At 44.7% G+C, this 19,086-nt stretch overlaps 1 protein-coding gene across 2 annotated transcripts in view; it reads left to right on the top strand.

Annotated features, from left to right (window-relative positions):
* Nucleotides 1–19,086, top strand: part of sp3 (spermathreecae) — an 81,130-nt gene that overhangs the window by 18,670 nt on the left and 43,374 nt on the right. The window lies entirely within an intron of this gene.

The raw sequence follows: 19,086 nt of genomic DNA, 5'->3' as shown, positions 1-19,086 counted from the left end.
TGACTTGATCAAAAAGTTGAACCAGGCTCAACTTTTCAAGCCAATTGAATTCAACTGAGTTGATCAAGTGACTTGCCTAGTCTAAACCCAGATTTAGTTCTCCCAGTCTGGGCCGAGGTTTGGGCACTTTTGCTTGTGCACCGGAAACGCGCGTTTTAAAAAACCAGATAAGTTGTTTATGTATTGAAGTCCCGTGAGGGAAAGTCGATGAAGATAATCGATCAACGAGGATAAGCCCTTTTCAAATGTTACGCGAGTAATTGATTTAATCAATCAAAAAACAAACATCAATATTTTTAATCCTGACGAATGTGGGCGTCTTAGTGAAATACCTGTATAAAGAGAGAGAGAGAAAGATTAGTAATTTCCATTTAATTCCACTACCTTATTTGCTTATCCTTGACAGATACGCGTATCTCGTCTACAATGTGCAGACTTCTTCAGTGTCGAGTCGAGTATTAGTACAAGACACTGCACATTGTAGACGAAATACGCGTATCTGTCAAAGGTAAACAAATAAGGTAGTGGAATTAAATGGAAATTACTAATCTTTCTCTCTTTCTTTATAATATTTTTAAATTAATTTTTTTTCTCACTACCTGACTGCATTTCATTCAGTAGCCTCAGCGCATTGATGGAATATTGTTCACGACGTAGTGCAAAATTAAATATGAATCATGGAACAGGATATTGTTGATGACATCCTGAAAAGACCTTTTGCGAGAAGATCCATGGAGGAAAAAACGCTTATTGCAAAAATGGACGTCCCACGACCAAAGTTGGACAACTTGAAAACGACCTGTAAAAGAAATGGTAAAATCAACGCGGAACTTTTATGTTACGGCTTACGACACTAAGTGGCTGTGTGGCTCACACGCAAGGTCAAAACTATTTTGTTGGCCTTGTTTAATTTTTCAAAACCCGTCAGACAATTGCGTATGGAACAGAGCCGGATACGAAGACCTGAACCATCTTTCCACCGCTATCAAAGCTCATTCAGCTGCAAGAGAGCACATCAACAATGGCATGGAATACCGTACGTTTGGAAAAACTCGCATTGAAGATGCATTGGATCACGCCGTTGAAGTTGCGAAAAACAACCATAACTTGATTGTGAAGAAAAACAGAGAGGGGATGAAAACCCTCATTGAATTAGTGTGTTTTCTCGGCTCACATGGTCTAAACTTTCGAGGTCACGATGAAAGCGCAACCTCCGTAAATAGAGGATATTTCAAGGATATGTGTGACTTTCTCGCCTCGAAGCATATTTCGTTCTCGGAGTTCACTAATGCTACCGCAGTATTTTCGGGTACATCGGCAAAGATCCAGAATGAGTTAGTGGAAATTGTTGATTGCGGTTATGGTGGACGAAACCACCGACATTCCGAGGAAATCGCAATTGGCGTTAACTCTACGTATTTCGACTACAATGTGCAGTCTTCATCAGTGTCATTCCCACTAAAGAACTTATCAAAATCTAACTGTTATATCCGTAACCAAGGCCAACAAGTAAAAACAAGCTGTTGTTAAGAGCTACTATTTATTACGTCTATCTTGGTTGGTGGTCGGATAAAGAATCAATCTCTAACTTATGACAGTCAGGCAAGGCCTACTACATCTCCCCCTTTTAGAAAATGCCATAGGAAGAGAGCCATCTGGAATTCTTGATTCTCGTACAGAACGTCGAATAAAGTCTCCAACTGCTTCAGATGACACGGGCTTTTGTGCGGACTGAAGTTCTCCATCTTGAGCAGGAGGTTCATGATCGATTGTCGAAAAAGGATTTTCGCCAGACGTACTTGCCACTTGACCATCAGCTTCGAGTGATACGGAACCAACAGGAATAGGGACATCGTGATTGAATGGCACTTCTGGATCCAACGGTACAGCTTCATCTTGAATTTCATCAAGCAGGATTTCCCATGGTAGTTGCTGCGTCGCTTGCTCTGGATCATCAGAAGTGTGACGAGGGCGCATTTGGTTTACATGCGACCTCACCAGCTTTGGTCTCCCGTTCATGTCCAGTGCAACGATATAGTTGACGGAACCTTTCCGTTCGATGACTCGATGCTGTTCAACGTAGACCAGGTAATCTTCTTCAAACTCGCGCTTGACTGCTCCATGCCGCCAATTGAACTGTTCGTTTTGTTTGTGGTTCTTGACAGCTTCAGTTACAGGAACAGGTTTCTTCAGTAGGTCCAAAGTGGTGCGCACTGGTCTTCCGAGGAATGCTTCTGCTGGAGTCGTCGACTGCGGTGTGTTTCGGTTTGAGATTGAACGATACACCGAAAGGAATGTCTGCAGGTGCTCCAGTGTGGGTGATCCTTCCCCCTTGGCTAGCTTCTTGAGGCCACGCTTGAGTGAATCAACGAATCGCTCCGCTTGGCCGTTGGACTGCGGGTGGTAGGAAGCAGTGCGGAGATGGGTGATACCATTTGCACGGCAATACTGTTGAAACGGCTCGCTGGTGAATTGCGTTCCGTTGTCTGAGACCAATGTGTCTGGGTTGCCGTAACGAGAAAACGTTTCACGCAGCATATTCAGGGTTGCAGTTGTGGTAATGGATTGAGTGCGAAAAATTTCGGGCCACTTAGAGAAAGCATCTACCATGACGAAATACTAGTATCCACGGATTGGACCAGCAAAATCGATATGGACACGTTGCCATGGCTTGTCCGGGAGAGGCCATGACTCCAAGGTTGCTTTTGTCGGGGACTTCGCTGCTTCAGCACATGCAGTGCACTGACGGACAAATTGCTCCACATCGTCGTCAACGTTAGGCCAGTAGATGTAACTTCGGGCCAGAGACTTCATTCGGTCCATTCCTGGGTGTCCACGATGCAGTTGACGAACGATCCGCTTTCGAAACTTTGATGGGACGACGATTCGATCGCCGAACATAACGCAGTTGTCGACAACTTGAAGTCCATCTCGTCTGGCGAAGAACTTCTTGACATTAGGATCAGCAACTTGCTTCGCATTTGCTGGCCAACCTTCGTTAAGGAAATTCACCACTTGCTGAAGAACTGGATCCTTTCGCGTCTCAGCCACAATCATCTGGTGCGTGACTGGAAGGTTGCTGATGGTGTCGTCGAGAATTGCTTTTGCTTCAGATTCGACGCCCACGGCGGCTATGACGTAATCCTCATCTGGTCTATGCTGCGATGACATTAGCCGGGATAGAAAATCTGCATAGCCAAAATTCGTCGATGAAACGTGTTGGATGTCGAAATCGTACAGCAGAAGTGTCAGGACCCAGCGCTGCAAACGGTTTGCTGTGTAACCAGGAATACCTTTCTTTGAGCCGAAAACCTTGAGTAGCGGTTGATGATCGGTTTGCAGGAGAAAGTGTCGTCCATACAGCATTTTGTGGAAACGGGTGACAGCGAATATCAGGGCCAATGCTTCCTTCTCCACTTGTCCATAGTTCATCTCTGCTGGGGTTAGTGAGCGCGAGGCGTGCGCAATTGCCTTCACTTCACCGGTCGGGAATCGATGCATGATGACAGCGCCAAGGCCGTACTTCGATGCATCTGCTGCAACAACGATTTCCTTGGACGGGTCGTAGTGTGTAAGCAGCCGGTCGGAAAGTAGAAAGACTTCTGGCAATCCTTGGTCCAGTTCCAGCGTGCATCTTTCTTGAGGAGGCTGTCCAGAGGAGCCCTGAGTTGCTTCATCTGCTTAACGAATCTACCATAGTAGTTGACAGCACCGAGGTAGGAACGGAGTTGCTGGACATCCTTCGGAGACTGCATCTTGGAAATGGCTTCTGTTTTTGAAGGATCAGGCCGAATACCGTCCTTATCCACGATGTGTCCGAGAAACTTGATCTGGGAGAGTGCGAAACGACATTTTTCGAGGCGTAGGTGAAAGCCATACTCACGGATCTGCTCGAGAACAGCGTAGAAACTGCGATTGTGTTCCTGCTTGGTGCGACCAGTGATGAGGATGTCGTCCAAATACGGCTTGACTCCAGGGATGCCGGCCACCATGCTGTCGATGATGCGCTGGAAAGCGCCGGGTGCCGACTTGAATCCGGGGGGTAGTCGGTTATACTGGAACAGTCCACGATGCGTGTTGACCGTGAGTAGCTTTCGCGATTTCTCCTCGACCTCGACCTGTAGGTAAGCGTCAGACAAATCGAGATGAGTGAAGTAACGTGCTCCAGCTAGTTCCGCAAAGAGGTCGTCAGGATGAGGCAGTGGATGATGGTCACATTCTAGCGCGTTGTTCAGCCCCGTCGAATAATCGCCACATACACGGACTGATACATTGTCCGACTTGCGTACGACGACTATTGGTGCTGCCCAGTCCGAGAATTGAACTGGAGAAATTATACCGTTTTGCTGGAGCCTCTCAAGTTCTGCGTCCACCTTGGCGAGTGTAGCGTACGCTACTGGCCGTTTCGGGCAATATGCAGGACGTGCGTCAGGCTTGAGGTACAACTTCACTTGCGGTTTTGTGCATCTACCCAGCGTGCTTCGAAAAACTTCCGGAAACTGTTGCTTGAGTTGATTGGTGAACTGATCAGAACGTTGGTGTACGACGTTGACCAAGCTGCTTATCGGCACAGACCACAAATCGAACAGATCCATAGTCTCGATTCCTAGAACGTTGAGTTCAGCACTGCTTGAGATGAAAATGCGACCAGTCTTGGTAACATTCTTGATGGTGATCTCGGTCTGGAACTCAGCGAGAAGGTTGAGATTGACACCAGAAGCTGTAACTGCAGATTCTTCCGTCGGTTGAGTGGGTGGCTGTCCGATGCTGATCCATGATTCTTGTGAGATTATGGTGATGTCGGACGCCGAATCGTGTTGAAGTTTGACTACTACACCATTGAGCTCGACCGGGATGAACTTCCGCTTGCTTCCGATGTTGCGAACCGTGTAGATGCTTTTTGTCTTCACGTTCTCTTTGGATTTGGCCTGTTTGAACGGTTTCGACGGTGCATTCTTGTTGCTGTTGCAATAACCTTCCTTGTGTCTTTGTTGCTTGCATCTGGAATAGGTGTGCGCAGCGAACGGACACTCACGAACATAGTGCTGGTCGCCACACTTCCAACGTGGCGTTTTCGGCACTTTTTGGTTCTTTTTTGAGGCAGGATTATTCTGGTTGCGAGAAACAATGTTGACGTTGCGTGCTTCTTTGTTCTCCACCATCAATGTGTCCTGCTTGAGATTGGCCACGCGATGGCATTCTTCCACGAGGTTCTCCAGGGTTACTTTGCTGGTAGCTTCTCCCAATTCGTTGACTGCGGTTTCGTCGGCTTCCAATTTCGAGATCAACCTAGCTCATATGTCCGCATCCCATGACGATTGGAGTCCACAGACGAAACGGAGAGTTTTGAATTGGTCCGGTGTGAGCTTGGACAGCTAAAACGCTTCACAGTGTTTGTTTACCATGGCAGCATACGATGTGAAGTCATCCGCGTCACTTTTTGCATACGTCCAGGGTGAAGTCCCGGGGATGCTTGGGAAGAATGGTGTTGACGTACTTCTCGTGCAGAGGCGTGCTTAACTTGCGAAGAAGCAATCTCACACGAGCGGCGTCATCCAGGGATTGGCCGTCCTTTGTAAAGACATCCTCATACCTCGCATACCAGCTATCGAAGAAAAACTACTCCTCCGTGCGGATCGTACTGGAAATCCTGGATCCCGCTTGCCAAGGACTCAATAATCTTCTCACTGCCAGCAGTCGGATTTCCCCGATTTTCCAGGTTTTCAATCTGCTGCTGCTGCCTCGTGATGAGATTCGTTAGCTGCAGGATGGCGTTCCGAAGATCCTCGTCAGACATTTTCTTGCTTCGAGATTCGAGGTGCTTCCAAAATTTTCCTCGTCGCCAATTGTTATATCCGTTACCAAGGCCAACAAGTAAAAACAAGCTGTTGTTAAGAGCTACTATTTATTACGTCTATCTTGGTTGGTGGTCGGATAAAGAATCAATCTCTAACTTATGACAGTCAGGCAAGGCCTACTACATCTAGGCCTACTACACTAACCCCCTTAAGTACTCATCCCCTAGGTATAAAAGTCAAGATCACACACTTAGATTTTTTTGCCGAGATGGGCACCACCGAGCAGCTCGGCATTCTATTTTGCTGGAAAATCAGCAAAAAATATGTTTGTTAGCTGAGATCTCGGCAAAATTCCCATTTGTTAGCTGAATCTCGGCAAGTTTTTCACTGAGATCCAGCAAAATAAAATGCCGAGCTGCTCGGTGGTGCCCATCTCGGCGAATAAATCTAAGTGTGCAGGTATAAAAATGAAACTACAATGTGTTGAATCGGAACCTACCTAACTAATAAAAACCAAAGATTTAAGTATGGGGATGAGTACTTAAGGGGGTTAGATTTTGATAAGTTCTTTAGTGGGAATGACACTGATGAAGACTGCACATTGTAGTCTAAATACGTATCTGTCATGGATACCAAAATTAATTAAGTGGAATTAAATGGAAGATAACCTTTTTTGCTGTTTTATTTAGTTAACTCTACGCTACTACTTAGGAAACGGTGAGTAACGATGACAAACATCATAAACATGAGACTTAAAAAGAAAATCAGCTAGTGTAATGTCAGGTGATAAAGGAGGAACACAAGCAATCGTGAAGAAGTTTTTTCCAAATGCAGACTACATACATTGCAAAGCACATACTGAAACAAAGACCATAGTTAGGAATTTTGCATTTTGCAGAAAACACTTATTTTCAGTATAACTACGCTTAATATCGTTAAATCTACCATGATTTTAGTATAGTTGACTATAAATTTAATCAAATTCACTACCATTCTGTCAAAACTACTATGCGTACTCAAACGGCATAGTAGTTTTGATAGAAAATATCGTAAAATTAAATGAATTTCGTTTCTGCAAAAATCTATTGGTGGGAGTATTTAATTTAAACTATCAATATAGTATTTTTGCCAATGGATTTTGTTTCTGTGCACGTTCTCAATCTTGTTTTGCTTCACGCTTGTACAAACCATCCAAAGACAAGAAAGTTCTCCTCTTCACTTTCTGCTTTGGCTTCATTCTTCACCCAAAGCCCAAAGCGAGATTCCGAGCTGAAAAAGTTAATGCAACAAAAAAATTAAAGGGTTGTGTCCTAGACACGACCGCAGTATGACGTAGTGATCTTTATTTCTTGTGTTTGTGTGGTTTACATGTATGAATTTTCAAGTGACACAGATGCGTCTTTTCAACTTTAGTACATTTGAGATTTTAATTATTATTTACAGTTCCTAGTCCTATCAGGCCTGTTTTTAAAGTATGACCACCTTGGTGGGATTGGTTTGATTTGAATTGGAAAAAGGAGACTACTTATAACTACTTTTTTACAACTTACTAAAGTACAACTACTATATACACCTAATCTACTATATACAAATTGCTTACCAAAGCATGTTCTGATAAAATACATTTTTGTGCAAATTTAGTCTTAATTTCTTTAATTTTGGAATCTATTTTGGCAATGCCTGCCTCTTCGTGTAAATTTGTTATTCTAGTGTCGAAAGGACGATCAAGAACCATCCTCAGCACTCTATTCTGAGCGACCTGGATTTTGTTCCAGTCCTCTGAAACTGGCGTCTACGAACATTTCTCAGGCGAATCAAAAGTTGGGTGTGGGAATCAATGGCAATAAACTTACCCCTCACAGGAACTCGTCGGACGCACGCCTCGTCAGCTACGGTTATGGCTTGGTGGAGTCCCTCCAACGCTTGGTCGATGTCCTCCACGGTATTAAGCGGTGGGTTGTCGATGATGTGTCTGTCTACCACGCGTCCAAACTGGGCCCAGTTTACGCGGTGGTAGTCCTTGTGCAGACTTGGAGCAGGCCACGTTGTAGCCCAGTTCAGCCACCACCGGTTGGTGGTCGGAGCTGAGTTCGTTCAAGGCTACCGGCTTGGACAAGCTGGTATTTGACAGGAACAGGTCTAGCGTCGATGGGTTGCCCGCCGGTGAGATGAATGTTGGCTCATTCGAAAACCAAACGGAGTACAGCCCATGCTGCGAGTGGTTGAACAGCAGACGACCGTTGTGGTTCTGCTGGTAGTTCCGCCAGGCCTCATGGTGAGCATTTAGATCTCCTCCGACTACGAAGCGGGAACCGGTACGGGTGATGGTGGCCAGGTCCTTCTTGAATTTAGCCGCTAGTCCACTGCTGGCGGCACACTGTCGAGGGCAGTAGACGGCGATGAACTGGACGTATCCAGTCGACGACTCCACCTCCAAACCAAGGGCCTCGATGATAGAGGTGCGGATATGGGACAGAGTGTGGTATTTTATTAATTTTTTTGTCGACGACCGCAACACCATCCCCCCCTGGAGCTGGTGCGATTAAGCCGAATAATGTTGTGGTCAGGCAACCAGAAGCTGTCGCTGGACTTTAGATGGGTCTCGGTTAGAAGGCCCACGTCGATGCTGTGCTTGTGGAGGAAGTCGGCAAGCTCAATCTCTTTTGCTCTTACAGAGCAAGCATTTCAGGTGACGATAGTTAGCGGTTTAGACGCCATACTGGATGATGAACTTACCGAGCACTTGGATCTGTTCTGGCTTATTGCGGCACTTACGAAGAGCACCGGACATGTTGACGAAAATTTCCATCAGTTCATCCGCTGAGAACAGATCGGGGTTTTGCGCTGTTGGTTGTCTCCAGAATCCAGGGGTGGAATGCACCCGCGAGTTCGCTTGCCTTTGCTTAGGAGCACGAAGAGGCGGGAAATCCTCCGTCCGAAATGCCTTCTCCACATTCTCTCATTTTCTCTCTCTTCGCTCAAAAATAGTATCGATCACTGATTGGTGATCGAGTAAATAAGAAACATACATAACTGATTCCCACTACCTCCTTAGGCTAAGCAGGGTAGCTTAAAACAATTGAATAAACATTCTTAACCAACCATCAGTTGAGTACGTACGTATTTTTACCACTGCCGAGTGATGACAGCCGTCTGTGCTACAAAGTGTTAAGCACCATAATTACAAGCACTGTCTGTCAGAACCTTGATGTTCACCACCACAGTTGGCGCATTTTAACGCCACGGCTCCATCCGCAGGGCAGTCAGAAGTGGCGTGTTCGTGAGCGCAGTTGCTGCAGCGTGGCTTGATGTTGTAGTTGCGAGTGCCGTGTCCAAAGTTCAGACATCGTTGGCACTGGGTCACATCGCGATGGCCTCCACGGTACGGCTCCCATCGTACGATGATGGAGTACATTGAGCGAATAGCCTGCAGCGCATTCAGCGTCACCGATCCCTTCTGGAAGTGCACCAGGAAAAGACAATCCGGGTACGTCTTCACGTTTTCGTCTCTCCTCGTCATCCGAAAGACAGCGGTTGGGGCCTTGAGTTCTTCTTCGATCGCCTTGGGATCAACATTCGGTAGACCCCTGATGACAACCTTGAAGGGCTTCTAACCGGGGATGTCGTGCGTGAAGTATTCCGCATTGGAATCCTTCAGAAATTTGACGGCGATTTCGTATTCCGCTTTCGTCCGGAGCATCACCTTAGTGCCGACCCTGCTGATCTTGTACTCAGCTGCGATGCCCAGCGATGCGAAATCGCCAATGAGCGTTTTGAGAGGCACTACCTTCACCACCAGTGGAGGAAGCTTGACTTTCGCCGCCCGGCCCGGCAGAATTCTCGGTTTCGACGGCGTCGCCGAAATCATCAATGTCGCTGGCGTTCGTCGCGGTATCATCGTCGCGTCCGCTCGTACCATCGGACTGTCCTTGATTCTTCTTCCTCTTTTTCGTACGCTTCACCGGGAATGGGTTGGTATTCCCAACATCGGTGGGAAGAGTAGCGTACCTATTCGAAATAGGTACACTCAAGCTACCCTCATCACTGTTCTTGTTATCCGCTTTCTCACGGAGCCTGCTCCGGGAGCGCTGTCTTCCCATCACACGAAGCGACTGACACTACGCGATTAAACTATATAGAGGTACCAGATATGTTTTACAGTCAGTTGTGTGTTATTCACCAACATAATATCATCGAATATGTCTTTCAAGCAATTTTTTTTCTCAAATTGGAAAGTTTTGGTGCAGGAAGAAATTAAGGGGAAAATTTCTGTTTTTACTAATAATTGTGGTTTGTTTAAAATTTATTTCCCGGAAAAAAAGTGATCGTCAGGTTGTTGAGGGGAGGGGGGAGGGGGAGGAGAGGTTGTTAAGGGGGGGGAGGTTGTTGCTTTTCCTCATTCCTCATTGTATCGCATTCCTCATTGTGGTCACGCCGTGATCCACCTTTAGGCGCTGACTTGGTCCTGCTTGCTGCAGAACCTAGTGCCACGCCGTCCGAAGCGGTAATGAGCAGAGGCAGGAGAGCAGCGCTGATTTATATCTTTTCAGGTTCAAGCAGAATGATGTGCAACAAAATGGTATTCGTTTAAGTTAAGTGGGCTTACAGTTCCAGGATGATAAATATAGTGGAGACTAGAGTGATGCAAAATTTGAAATTTTCGCTCCACAATACTTAAACGACTCCAAATCGGATCCTGACTAACCTTTCAAAATTTTAACCCATTTGGTGAGAAACTGAGATGGCACAAACCATTTGAAGTTTCTATGGGAATTACTATGGTAAAACCAAGATTTTTGTTCATGTCTATCTAATAATTCACCATATAGGCCTGCTTCAAAAACTTTCAATTGTACTTGTAGGACATTTTTCCAGCTACAACTTTGCTCAAGACCATTTTTTAATTAAATGCAAGGATCGAAAGTTATCAATGGTTCAATGCGCTGATGTCTTATGATCATGCTCAATCAACTGCTCAGCAGGCAACATTGGTGTTTCTGGGGCGTTGAATAGGACACAAACATCATGGCCAGGCTTCCAAAAAGTACAGCCTCCTCGCGACAGTTGGTTTATACCTGAATTGACTGTTGCTTTGTGTGCTTTACTACCGCTTGCTACCGTACGTTCAGATCTGAATTCGAAGTGTATTGGTAACAGCGCACGCACGAACGAATGAAAGCTGTATTAGAACAGTCGCATCTAAACCCGCTTTGCTAAAATCATCGTGCTTGGAACGTAGTGAACCGAATGGGCTGTATTTATGCATTTCTTTATGACCAGGTTCTCAATGTTTCTGTCGTCATAACAGCCTTCACAAACCGACGACATCCCTCAGCTTACCCAAGTGGCTGTCACGAAAAGGCTGTCACGAGACATTATATACAATTGATATACGGCAGTGGAGTATGGAAGAAACCCAGAAGAATGATCCCGAACAGATATGTCGGCCCGATGTCGGATCAATGTAAGGTCATTTTATGGTCGACGTCGGCCAAATGTCGGGTCGATGTCGGGTCAATTCTGTGTTTATGTCAGGTCAATGTCGGGCCAACATCGGGTTGGGGTTTGGTAGAAGTCAGGTTGGTGTCGGGTAGGCTTATATTTTTCGCCGGAGACCGTGCGTTTAAAAAAAATATATAGGATGAAAATTTTGCAATGGGTAGCACGAACGTGATAGCAACCGAACGAGCTCCGGCGCCACACTGGTAGTGTAGTAGCAGTTTTACGACATACAAACAAAATTTCAAAGACAGCAGCAACGAATCGGCAGTTTGACGGACTGCTTGTTGTATGTACGAGGAAAGTTACGAATGACCATCCGAGGCTGTCATAGCCGAACGAACAAAATACATGACTAAGAACAAGCTGTCGTGAACAGCACAAGACATTCCTAGTTGAACACTCAGTCGGTTAACAACGTCCCGGTCTCAGTCGCGCGGCACCTAGTTTTTTTCGGTGTTTTTTCCGCCCGAGCGGTTTTTTCACCCCCCCATTGGGTGCCCCAAGTGACCAGTGTGCAACAGAGGAAGTGGAATTCCATGGGCCGAGCCCCTTGGAGTTGCCATCCAGCTTTAGTTCACCCCGGTAATCCATCCGGTCGTCAAGCCATCATCGTGCCGACCCACCAACACCAATCATCACCACCAGCAGCAGCAAACGGACCATCTAGCTGCAACGGCTGATAGGTTGTTTACAACCGGCATAAGTATTAGACAATACATTTTGCAAGTCCATTGCCTCCCTATTGTAGTTTAATTTTGCCTCGTGGCGCGTGACTCTGTCTCTCACCCCTGGTAGGGGAGTATGGGTCATAGTGAGACAACTTTTTGCAAGTAGATATAAGTTTTTTTTTTTTCTTTTTTTTTTTTTTTCGATTTTTTTTTTCTTTTTGATTTGTTCGTACGTCGGGCAAAAAATTTAATTACTAGTAATTAAAATTAATTAATTAGTGAAGGTTTAATTTTTTTTTTCCTTCTTAAGTGGTTGCGCACCGCTTTTGCGCAACACTTATGGCATCTTCCGATGCCTACGTTACGCGAACCAGATACTATGAACCGTCTTCGAAAGGACCATGGGTTGTCTTTTTTCGGCCCAAAAATAAACCTTTGAAAACTCTCGACATAACGAGAGATTTGCTGCGTAAGTATCCGGGAATCTTGGTACACAAAGAAAGATTCAACAAACTGCGTGTAGAAGCACCGACTTATGATGTGGCAAATAAAATTGCTGATCACGAGTTGTTTAGTGTTGAGTACAACATCTACATCCCTTCTCGAGATGTGGAGATAGAAGGCGTGGTCTCCGACGCGAGTCTGACTGTCGAGGACTTGAAACATGCCTCGGGAACTTTTAAAAACTCGACATTCGCTACCGCGCTAGTGAAGATACTGGATGTAAGGCAACTGCATTCAGCATCTTTGCTAGACGGTAAAAAAGTTTATAAACATTCAGACTCGTTCCGGGTGACTTTCGCAGGTTCAGTTCTCCCAAACTTTGTTAAAATTGATGGTGCTTTTTTTCCGGTGCGACTGTTTGTACAGAGGGTATATAATTGTACCAACTGCAAAAGGCTGGGACACTCGGCCAGCCATTGCGGCAACAAAACTCGTTGTGGCAAATGTGGTGAAAACCACAAAGAGGATTCTTGCCACAAAGAATCAGTAAAATGCGCTTACTGTGGCGAGAATCCTCACCCCTTGCAGGAGTGCCCGATGTACAAACAGCACTCCGATAAAGTGCAGCGTTCAATCTCTGGACGCTCCAAGCAGACATATGCTCAAATGTTGAAGGCTGCATCAGCCGTCCAAGATGCAAACCAATTTTCGGTTTTGTCAGTTGAAGAATCGGACTCTGACTCATCCGATGAAGGTGATTCTACGGTGGTACACGCACCTTCAAAAATGGACGGATCCTCAAAAAGAAAATGCCCCTCCCCGAAAGTGCGCCGTAAGAAAACTAAAGTCACCTCCAGAAGATTGCCAAATTCCCAGGGTAATGGGGATGAAAAAACAAAACCGAAGGCTCCTGCTGATCCAATCCCTGGATGCAGCAAGAATTTTCCGCCATTGCCCAACAAAGATAAAAAAAATAAAAAAGCTGCTCCTCAAACTTCTCAAAAGAAATCCAAGTCCGAACGAGGTTTGCTAGCTTTTTCGGACATTGTGGAATTCATATTAAACATGTTCAACATACAAGACCCTCTAAGAAGCTTAGTTTCTGCCTTGCTTCCAACGTTAGAATCATATCTTAAGCAATTGACTGTTTCATGGCCCCTCCTTGCATCAATCATATCTTTCGATGGATAATTCGTCGAACGAGGTTGAAGATATGATCACTGTGCTACAGTGGAACTGCCGTAGTCTAGTGCCTAAACTAGACTCGTTCAAATTTTTACTTCACAATTCTGATTGTGATATATTTGCTCTCTGTGAAACATGGCTTTCTTCCGATAAAGAACTCAACTTCCACGATTTTAACATTATTCGCCTGGATAGAGACGATTCTTATGGAGGAGTACTTTTAGGGATCAAAAAGTGCTACCCTTTCTACAAAATTTCCCTTCCTGCTCTATCAGGTGTCGAAATCGTCGCTTGCCAAATAAATGTGAAGAACAAAGACCTTTGCATAGCTTCAGTTTATGTTCCACCAAGAACCTCCATTAGCCGTAGTCAACTCTGGAATCTAGTTTCGATTCTTCCATCCCCAGTATTAATTCTGGGTGATATGAACTCCCATGGTACTGGGTGGGGCGATCTATATGACGACAATAGAGCGGCTATTTTTTACGATTTATGTGACGATTTCAATTTGACTATTTTGAACACTGGTGAAGCGACACGTATAGCAAAACCTCCGGCTCAAGAAAGCCGACTCGACCTATCTTTGTGTTCAAGATCGCTATCATTGGATTGTCAGTGGAAGGTTATCAATGATCCCCATGGTAGCGATCATTTGCCAATCATCATTTCAATAAAGTGTGGCCCTCACTCTGCAGAACCATCTCGGGTTCCATTTGATCTTACAAGGAACATCGACTGGCAGAAATATGCAACGGCGGTGACAATCGGTGTCGAATCAATAGATGCGCTTCCACCATTGGAAGAATATCGATTCCTAGCCGATTTGATTTACAAAAGCTCACTGGAAGCACAAAAAAGAAAAGTTCCAAGTGCACCCTTTAAAAGGAGACCAGCCACACCTGGTTGGGACGAAGAATGCACAAAATTGTATGTAGAAAAATCTGATGCTTTCAAAGCTTTTCGTAGACACAAAACCTCCACTTACTTCGAGGAATATTCAAAGCTTGAGACAAAGCTGAAACAATTAATCAAAGCAAAAAAACGCGGTTATTGGCGCAATTTCGTCGAGGGACTCTCACGAGAAACCTCAATGAACACCTTGTGGAGGGTGGCTCGCAACATGCGTAACCGCTCATCTTTCAATGAGAGTGAAGAATACTCCAACCGATGGATATTCGATTTCGCTAAAAAGGTCTGTCCGGACTCAGTTCCAGCACAAAATATTCTTCGAGAAGCGTCTCCTAGCGGCGGCTCTCTGGATAGACCATTCACAATGCTGGATTTCTCTATGGCTCTTCTTTCATCGAACAACTCCTCACCGGGAAGCGATATGATTAAATTCAATCTTCTGAAAAATCTCCCAGATATCGCTAAAAGACGCTTGCTAGATTTATTCAATTCTTTGCTAGAAAACAACATTGTACCGCCTGAATGGAGACAGGTCAAAGTAATAGCCATTAAAAAACCTGGCAAATCAGCGTCTGACCATAACTCATACCGTCCGATTGCTATGCTTTCGTGCATTAGGAAATTGTTGGAGAAAATGATCCTTCGGAGACTCGATCACTGGGTCGAATCAAATAACTTGTTATCAAATACACAGTTTGGGTTCCGCAAGAGCAAAGGAACAAACGATTGTCTAGCGCTGCTTTCCACAGATATTCAACTGGCCTTTGCGCACAAGGAGCAATTGGCTTCAGTATTCTTGGACATTAAGGGGGCTTTTGATTCAGTTTCCATTGAAATTCTGTCAGACAATCTGCACAGATGTGGACTTTCTGGAATTTTAAATAATTTCTTGTACAATTTGTTGTCAGAAAAGCAAATGAACTTTTCCCTTGGACAACTGACAACTTCCAGAATTAGCTACATGGGCCTGCCCCAAGGCTCATGTCTCAGCCCTCTTCTTTATAACTTTTACGTCAAAGATATCGACAACTGTTTGGCAGAACAATGCACGCTAAGACAACTTGCAGATGACGGTGTGGTTTCCGTAAGAGGTCCACATGCCGTGGACTTGCAAGGACCATTGCAAAATTCCTTAGATAACTTGTCTTCTTGGGCTATGAATCTAGGGATCGAATTCTCGCCGCAGAAAACTGAACTGGTAGTGTTTACTCGAAAGCGGTACCCAGCCCAAATGCATCTTAATCTTTTGGGCAGAAACATTACTCAATCATTGTCTTTCAAGTACCTTGGGGTCTGGTTTGATTCAAAGTGCACTTGGAATGCCCATATTACGTATTTGAAGCAAAAATGTCAGCAGAGGATCAACTTTCTCCGTTCAATTTGCGGCACATGGTGGGGTGCTCATCCGGGAGACCTCATAACGCTTTATAAAACAACTATTCTCTCTGTTCTAGAGTACGGCTCTTTCTGCTTTCTCTCGGCAAGAAAAAGTCACCTAATCAAATTGGAACGAATTCAATATCGTTGTCTGCGTATTGCTCTAGGCTGTATGCACTCAACGCATAACATGAGTCTCGAGGTTCTGGCAGGAGTAACACCTCTCCAGAACCGTTTCTGGGAGCTCTCTCTCAGAATACTAATCAAATGCGGAGTGACGAACACACTTATAATTGCTAATTTTGAAGAAATTCTTGGGCTGAACACACAATCTCGATTTATGAGAATCTACCACCACTACATATCATCAGATATGTGTCTTCCTTGTTATACTCCAGACCGTGTTCACTTCACCAATCGCAGTTCCTCAATTGAATATGATCTGACCATGAAACAAGCAACTCATGGGATTCCCGATCAACTTCGACCTATTATTATTCCGCGTATTTTTACTGAAAAGTACCAACAAGTCAATTGCATGAAAAGATATTTTACAGACGGGTCCCGTCTCAATGGATCCACTGGCTTCGGTGTCTTCAATGAAAACTCTAGCGCCTTCCGCAAACTTCAGGAACCTTGTTCCGTTTTTGTTGCTGAGCTGGCAGCAATCAACTTCGCATTGGGGATGATTTCCAACATGCCCGCAGACCATTACTTCATCTTCTCGGATAGTCTCAGTTCGATTGAGGCTATTCGGTCGATGAAACCAAGTAGGCACTCATCTTATTTCCTTTCAAAGGTAAGGGAGCAGATGTGTGTGCTGGTCGAAAGATCATATATGATTACCTTTGTATGGGTCCCCTCACATTGCTCAATCCCAGGCAATGAGAAGGCAGACTATCTCGCAAAGGTGGGCGCGCAGGAAGGCGAATTGTATGACAGGCAAATTTCACACGATGAATTTTACCATTTAGTGCGTCAGAGTACCTTTTCGAGTTGGCAAACCGATTGGGACACTGGAAATCTTGGACGGTGGTTACATTCAATTATTCCTAATGTTTCTTCGAGAGCGTGGTTTAAAGGCTTGGGCTTAAGTCGTGACTTCATTCGCGTGATGAGTAGACTTATGTCCAACCACTACTCGCTAGATGCTCATCTCAATAGAATAAACCTCGTGGACAGCAACATCTGTCGGTGTGGAAACGGTTACGATGACATCGAACACGCAGTTTGGCAATGTACGGATAATGACGCCGCCAGAGAGCGACTTTTGAATACCCTCGAGGCCCAAGGAAGACAACCCTATGTTCCTATCAGAGACGTGTTGGCAACCCGTGATCTCTGCTATATGCAGTCCGTTTATGTTTTTCTTCAAATGTCTAGTATAAGAATTTAATTCCTTTTGTCTTTTGTCTCTCTTTATTAGTTTTTGTTTGTCTTGTCCCCCCGTCTCGATGAGTCTCATCGTCGCCCACTGGTCATCATAGCCGGTCGAACTCCGGACGAAGCTAGAACAGCACTACCGTTCATACTGGCGACAACGCTCTGATGAGACAACAAAACCCTACCCCAAGCTCCTCCCCTGATCCTATCCTTCGAAAATGTACCCTTCTAACCTCGAGTAAGCCGCGAGTAATCGGCCCAACTCCTACTAGACATAGAATTAAGTGAATTTTGTTACACACAGTGAACAATGAATTATCGGCTCCGTAAAGCTAACGCGATTGAGCCTTCCAAATAAACGAAATAGATAAAAAAAAAAAAAAACAGCACAAGACGGCAACGTTGCATGTCGTATAAAAGCCTCACTGTGGGCTGTCGCTTATAGCTCAATCTCAAGGCTGTCGTAGGAAAAAGAAAGCGACAGCCGTTGGAATACTGTCATGAGGCGGTACTTTTGGTATGCCTGATCATGGCTACTATGTTACACTGCAAAATACAGTGTTGCCTACAGAGCTGCTGCTTGATCATGTCATAAATAATTAATAACTTTTTCCTGTCTCGTTTTACATAGAAACAATCTTCAGCAAAGTTATAGCTGAGAAAATTTTCTATAAGAATGGCTATCGAACTGTTTCGCAGCTTAATATCGAAAAAGACTAGAAGGCAATGAACAAAAAGTTGAGATTTCCCATAGTAATTTACAAGTAAACTTTAAATGGCTTGTGCGAAGTCTGTTTCTAACCAAATGAGTTGTAACTTTGGAAGGCTAATCAGGACCCGATTTGAAACCATTTAAGCACTATGGAGCGAAAAAGTCAAATTTTGCATCAGTCTAGTGGAGACGTATCATTCTGAAATCACAACTTTTCTGGGAGAGATGTATTTGGTTGAAACTGAATGGGACGGTGACACAACCTCTCTTGCACGAGGGTTGCATGGTTTAATGCTGGACCTTGACACCATTTTCTTTCTGTAAGTATTTGCTTAAATTTTCTCATTTACTGACATGCTGTACCAGATACTGCAACAGAAAGAACTGGATTACATCGAATGCGGCAGAAGCGTCAAGAATACTTATGCCAACATCAAATACTTGGACAAAAATTCACAAGTACATGCGTGTGGTTGGCAAACATGCGTGCGGTTGGCAAACAGGCGTGGGGTTGGCAGGTTGTAGGAGTTATGAAAATCTTACTTCGAAATATATTAAAGTTTACATGTCACTGATTGACCGCATCCTCGATGAGCTAGACGTGCGATTTGCTGGCCTCAATAAGCAATGCTATTTGAGTTTACTTGACTGTTCGAAGTTCAAGCTATATACTACGGACTTTCCTAAACAACTAATCGATTAACTCTGCTGTCGTTTTCCCGATTTTAATAAAGTGAAGCTAAGCAATGAATTGCACGTGTTCTATACGAAACCTGAGTTCGCCGACAGAAAAGTACTGGACATTGTGGAAACGCTGATAGGTAGCAACATCGACGATATATTTTCTGAAATTACTCGGCTCACCAGGCTTATACTGACGCTTCCATCAACCACAGCATCTGTTGAAAGAAGTTTTTCGATTTTCCGCAGACTCAAGAACTATTTAAGGTCAACGATGGGAGAGGAACGACTCGAATTCCTTATGCTCATGGCAGTGGAAAACAAATTACTTTTCCAACTTCAACGTCGCAGCAATTTTATGGAGGATGTGATCCATCGATTTGCTCGTCGAACAGAACGAAGGATTTCCTTGCTATACCGTTAATGT

The sequence above is a fragment of the Ochlerotatus camptorhynchus genome, unplaced genomic scaffold, assembly GCF_037179485.1.
Source record: "Ochlerotatus camptorhynchus isolate MF236.1 unplaced genomic scaffold, CSIRO-AGI_Acam_v1.1 ptg000327l, whole genome shotgun sequence".
NCBI classification, from domain to species: Eukaryota; Metazoa; Arthropoda; class Insecta; order Diptera; family Culicidae; genus Ochlerotatus; species Ochlerotatus camptorhynchus.
This window is presented reverse-complemented; position numbering and strand designations above follow the sequence as displayed.